The 6,000-nt window shown below is 45.4% G+C and overlaps 1 pseudogene across 1 annotated transcript; it reads right to left on the minus strand.

Annotated features, from left to right (window-relative positions):
- Positions 1 to 357: 357 nt before the first annotated feature.
- On the minus strand, positions 358 to 4,809 carry LOC146507416 (aspartate beta-hydroxylase domain-containing protein 2-like; annotated as a pseudogene). The gene is made up of 5 exons (XR_014877303.1): positions 4,477 to 4,809; positions 2,249 to 3,461; positions 1,675 to 1,788; positions 508 to 637; positions 358 to 415 (listed from the first exon to the last, which is right to left on the minus strand). The product of XR_014877303.1 is annotated as an aspartate beta-hydroxylase domain-containing protein 2-like (transcript).
- Positions 4,810 to 6,000: the final 1,191 nt, after the last annotated feature.

Here is a 6,000-nt window from a genome sequence, read left to right on the forward strand (position 1 = left end):
GTGACGCGTTATTACTTTGGCCCCATGTTAGCATACTGCTGGAATTTTTTAAAAGCAGAAACTAAAATAAATGTGACGCAAGCAGAAGATAAAATCCCCAATTTTTTGCTGTTCGGTGACGTCATTCATCTGTACTCAAATAAACATTCAGTGATTCAAAATAAAGCAAAAACCACAGCAAGAAATGAGCCAAAAGGTCCCTGCTATGGTGTTATTACACATTAATAAAAATGGCTGCGTGCACCTACTAACCTCTATTTAAAAAAACGTTTAAATATGGCTGCATTTTATACAATTAGACAGAGAAAAAGTGTTTTGATAAAAGAGGCCCAATGTTTGGTCATGTGCTAAGAGGAGTTAAGAGCAAGAACTGTATGAGCTGGAGAATATGTACACAGTGAGTGTGGGAGCTGGTCTGGAGGCAGGAAAGAAAAGAAGAAAAAACAGGGCTGCTTCTCCTACTACACACACCTCCCTAAATCTGTGTTCTCACTTGGACACACACACCTATTTCCCGCTCCCTGTCCTCTAAACGGCCGGTGTAAAAAATGTATCCAAAGCCTGTCTCTCAGCGGCGGCCACGTTGGGGTGCCACAGGTCCACCATGAAAACCACCCTGGGCCGTCCTCCTGGCTCCCTGCGTGCATAAAAACAAATCGATGTTGTGACATTAAATCTATAACAGACTCGCATTAAAAGGCTCTACAACTACCTTAGCTGCTGGATTGAATTAGGCCAATCCTCTTTTTAGAATAAATAAAACGACACAACCTAAGCCAAGATTGAATTTAATGCCTGTCTTACTAGGGGATGCACCGATACCGATACTGGTATCGGGTATCGGGACCGATACTGTAAAATGTGGTATCGGTTAACTCGGAAAACTTAACCGATACCACGAAACCGATACCAAACTTATTTCATTAATCAGAGGGTGGCTTATCATTTCTGTTGTAGTTTTTTAGATTGGCCACTAGGGGACATCCCGGGCTAAACAGGCACAGGGTTAGACGAGTGAGACTGGCAGCTCCAGATAAAAAAGAGAAACTGGAGCTGCTGTAGCTAGGCTAAACAAAATGTCAGCAGTGTGGACCAGACAACTTTAACTCAGGTTTTGGAAAAGCGTGAAAAATGTCAAGAGAAAATCCACGAGCAGTTAAAATAACAGAGGCTCTGACTCATTTTATTGCTCTGGATTGACCAGGCCAATGCCTGGTCGTGGAAACAGAGGATTGAACCGTCTTCTCAGCATACTCGAGCTGCGATATGAAAGTCCCAGCCGCCCACACATCAGGGAGATAATGGTGCCAAAACTTTCTAAAGAGGTAAAGACAAAGTCCTTGGTTTAACGGCACAGTGGACTGATGATCCACGGGCAAGATGGGGAGTTCGTTCGTCAACTGCCAAATACTTTCGTTATTTTGTTTGTTTGTTTGTAATATGGGACACTCTGCAATATTTACAGAAGTGCTTATTTTTCACTTGAAATTTTTTGTGGTCATTTTTATTAAGATATTATTTTTATCGCAGGAGAATAAAATAAAACCTGTCTTCCAATTCATTGCATTTGTGTGTGTGTGGTAGAAGTATCGGTTTTTGTACTCGGTATCGGCAAGTACTCAGATCCAAGTATCGGTTTGAAAAAATTGGTATCGTTGCATCCCTACTTCTTACCCTCGTGGAAAGCCCTGTGAAGGAAGGAGTCGTCGAAAAGCAAACAGCTGCCCTCAGACCAGCACTGCGGCTCTCCACCAACCACAAGTTCACAGGACGGGGGCACTCTGAGACCTGTCGGTAAAAAGACGAAAAACCAAAAAAACGACAAAGTAATAACGAGCCAATGTGTCGTTAGAATAGCTTCAGAAATAAATGCACTTAAAAACATTGTTTTGTTTGGATTCTACTGCTCAGGCGGCCTAATGCACAGGTCATAAAGGGCCCTGTGTCCTTACAGCACGCTGCTCTAAATGCTCTCACTAAAACGACTGCATACGTAACAATAACGTGACTATTACAGAGCCATCTCACAGGTACAGATGGAAAGGGACTCAAGCTCAGCTGCATGAAAACATTTTCTAGCATAACACAACATTTTAGCCTTTTGCCTCCATGACTCGAGAGAATTCGGTTTTCAAGAGCAGCTGATTCTCTGCGTCGTTCCTTACAAATACACTGAAATCATCTGCTGTTGCGTTGGCTTAAAAATCACCACTGAGACCCATTAGTTCCAGTTCAGTGAATCTCTTACCCAGGTGGCATCGGAGCCTGACATTTGTCGGGGCCGTAATGCTCGGTGATGAGCGCCCACGGGCGTCAGTACTGAGAAGCAGGCGTTCCCAAACACGTTGTTGGAGATGAAGGTGCGCAGCTGGCCCAGCACCCTCCAGGCTCGGGGACATCTCCTGACATTTAGAACCAGAGGGGTGACTTGGTTGACCAGGTAGTAGGTCCACCACTGCCCGCGAGGAGTATTGTTGGCCTTCCACCCCGGCGGGAGGGAGGAGCCGCTGCGACCCGGAGGCTGGTGGTAGATGCTCTCGAACTCAGCCAGGAGTGCAGGGAAGCTCTGCTCGAGCAGCTCCACGTCATGTCTCTGCACTTCCCTGGAGAAGAAAGGCGCTGACGGCAGGTCGGGCAGGAAGAAGACCTCTGGCCGCTGGATGGTCGGTCGGCTGTTAAGGTACCGGCCTTGATCGCGGACTCCTTTGTGCACCCTGCCCATCCCTGACCAGGTGTAGCGCTTGGCGTATTCCTGCAGGCTGTGATAGAGCCTCTGGTTCAGGCTCTCTCCAGCGCTGGTGCAGCGGAAGCACTCTGACGACTGACAGAAAGCGAAGCCGTTCTGCTCCTCCAGCATGGATCCGTGCTTTCCCTTCCCCCTGCTGCGACAGTCTGAACTCATGAAGCCCCCCACCACACCTCCAATCCGTCCCGTGCCAGCTAGATACCTCCCGCGCAGAGGGCTAGAGCCGTGCTCCCGGCCCACCCGATAACAGTACCACATAAACAGCAGCAGCACACACATGGCTATGGCAAAAGCACAGATCTCGCACTCCCTTATAGACTGCATCCCTCCAGCCACCATCTCCCTCACGCTCTCTAGTGACCACTCCATTCTGGCTCGCTTCTGGGTCGCTGAATCGGTAGGAAACGCAAAACGATGGCGGGGAAGGATCAGTGAATGTGTCTTTTCTCGATTGTGATTGAAAGGTGGCCGTAAACCACACACTCACACGCAGGGCCACGGGTCTAGTGTCAAGCAGCTCTTATCGCCCCTCCATGATGGAAACAGCCTGCTGATTCAATCTGACACGCTCGCTCTTCAGGCCCAACATTTCAGCACTTCGCACGAGCGAAGGTTTCTCGTTGCATGGTGTCTGGCGTGTGGTATTTCTGCTGCTGCCTCTCCTGCTCTTTCAGACAAATGCAGACAGACACCACGCCTTAGGGTTATCGGTTCTCTGGAAAACAAAGACAGAAGGGAGAGAAAAGGGGGGCCATGAGAAGACAGGAGGATACAGAATTCACAGCAGGAGGACGGCGCCATCGGTGCGCCAAACTCTGTTTACGGTGTGACGTGGGACTCGTTACACTTTGCTTTGTATCTGTGTGAGACACACCTGCCTCTCTGACAAAAACTTACCATCCTGGATCCACCACATGTTAAACACAGCTGCTGGAAGTCACCCACACACTGTTGACTTCAAAACAACTGCACCCCATTCACACACACACACCCACACACCCCTGTTCTCCTCTCCATAAAATCATGAGTCATGGGTACATCGCTGCATTTAATTCAAATTTCTCCCCTTTTCTATTTTTTTGCGCATGCACACACACGCACGCGCTCGGAAGAGTGAATTATATAAACGTAAACAGTTGCTGATACCCACCCACGTTTAGAATTTGGCATTCATAGGTTGCTCAGCAGGAGCTGCATAAATGGATCCTCGGGGGGAGGAAGGAGAAGGGGGAGTCTGTGGAATCGGATGCTGAGTATATAACAATAATAAAAAGGCTCGATTACATGAGTGTGATTATATAATGATAATGGGACCGGCAGCCAGAATGCGAGGAGTGCAATGCGTCAACTGTGATCACAACTCCAGTCTGCGCTCTCACCAAAAATGGTCGGGTAATCCTGCTCCAACAGATCCTCCCCTACATCCTGTCTGACACCATCAAGACGCCCCCACACCCCCCCTACACACGCACACAGACAAACGCTCGCTGCTTTTAGGACACACTGACCACCAAACCCTGCGATATAAAACGCTCATTCTTCCAAACGCTCCACTGTTTGAATGCAATCCGAGCACTCGCGGATGCTGCCACTGGGATCGAGCTGTCTACAAACTGATGCCCAAAATATTGATGAGCTGTAGCGCTCCACAAGGCTCGGTAAACAAGCGGGACTAAGGTCACGTTTCCTCCCCTCTACCTGAGTGTCTGAGGCGGGTTTCAGATTCATACCTACTCAACATTCATGACTGTGGGCTTGTAGAAGAGACCGGCGCACAGGTGTTTCTCCAGGCGAAGCTGCGCACCACTGCAGTGCACACGGCAGACGGATATCACTCGCCAACATCACAGGAAACAGCTCCAAAATGCACAAAAGAAGCCGTGACTGGAACCAACAACAGAAAATAAGAAAGAAACAGAAACGAGAAGCTTTTCTACCGACAGGCGGAATCTTTGTCTGGCTGTCTGTGGAGGACAGCAGCGGAGGACAGGCTTCAGATAATATTGATGTAAATACTAAAAGCTCCACCAGGGAAGCCACCCAACACAGAAAGGAAAGGAATATCCAAACAAATATTTCCGGTTACGACTTTCAAAGTAAAAGTCTAAAATTGTAAGTGGAGGAGGGCAGACTTTCAGTCGTAGATTCTGCTGTAAAACTGTCCCTAAACAAATAATAACAACGACGACAACAACAACAATAATAATAGTTATTATTATTATTATGATAAGAGCTTCCTCATTAACCACACACTAACCTTTGTGCATAAAATTGTGTTAGATATGTAAGATTTCAATAAATTAATTTAGGGTCTTGGCATTTTCCTCACAATGTTAAGAAAAGTAATAATTCCGAAAAAAGTAATAAATTACCGTGGCAATAAAAGTAATATATGGGAACACCATTAACAAATGTCTTGAGATTCAATTTACTGTAGTCAGTTATTTTACTTTGAAAGAAAAACCGCCTTCCCTCTGATTTTGGTCTCTTGATTATTTTATTTGATGGAGCTCTTCCGCATGTCTCAAGGCTCGCCCATCGACTGCTGTTTAACATTTCTGGAGACATCATTTCCCAAAATGCATTGCAACTTGCCTTGATTTCACCCACAGCAGTCACAAAGCAATAGTTTGCTGGTTATAGTTTATGACATTCAGTGTTGGTCAAGTTACTTGAAAAAAGTAATCAGTAACTAATTACCGATTACTTCCCCAAAAGGTAATCCCGTTACTTTACTGATTACTTATTTTTAAAAGTAATTAATTACTTAGTTACTTAGTTACTTTTTTAAAAACACGATTTACAACCTGAATAGGTGATAAAGTGATAGATCTTTCAGCCCAATTCTACTTTTTCTGCATAATCATCATACAAAATGTAATCAAATGGAAAAGTCTCTTTTTAAAACTTGTTTTATTAGTTTTAATCTTTTAACTTTATGCATCAAGCAAAAAACTTAATTATATGCAACATTCTCTGACTGGAAGAAATTTGTTTAACATTTAAACCTATTTTCTGCACATTCCAGCACATAAAATAAAATATTTTTTGTGTTTACACTCAGTCTTTCAAATAGATGCAAGTAAAACACAGCAGAAAATAAATAAAGTCAAAGACTAGCGGTCCTGTTGCTCTATTTTCACCTGTAAAGCAGGAGTGGGGTAGGCGGAGGTTACCCTGGTGCAGGTGTGCAGCGGTCAGTGGAAGAATCCGCGAGTTTCTCTGTGAGTTTCCCATTACGTCGTAGCTACTCG

This window comes from Neolamprologus multifasciatus, chromosome 12, assembly GCF_963576455.1.
Source record: "Neolamprologus multifasciatus chromosome 12, fNeoMul1.2, whole genome shotgun sequence".
NCBI lineage: Eukaryota > Metazoa > Chordata > Actinopteri > Cichliformes > Cichlidae > Neolamprologus > Neolamprologus multifasciatus.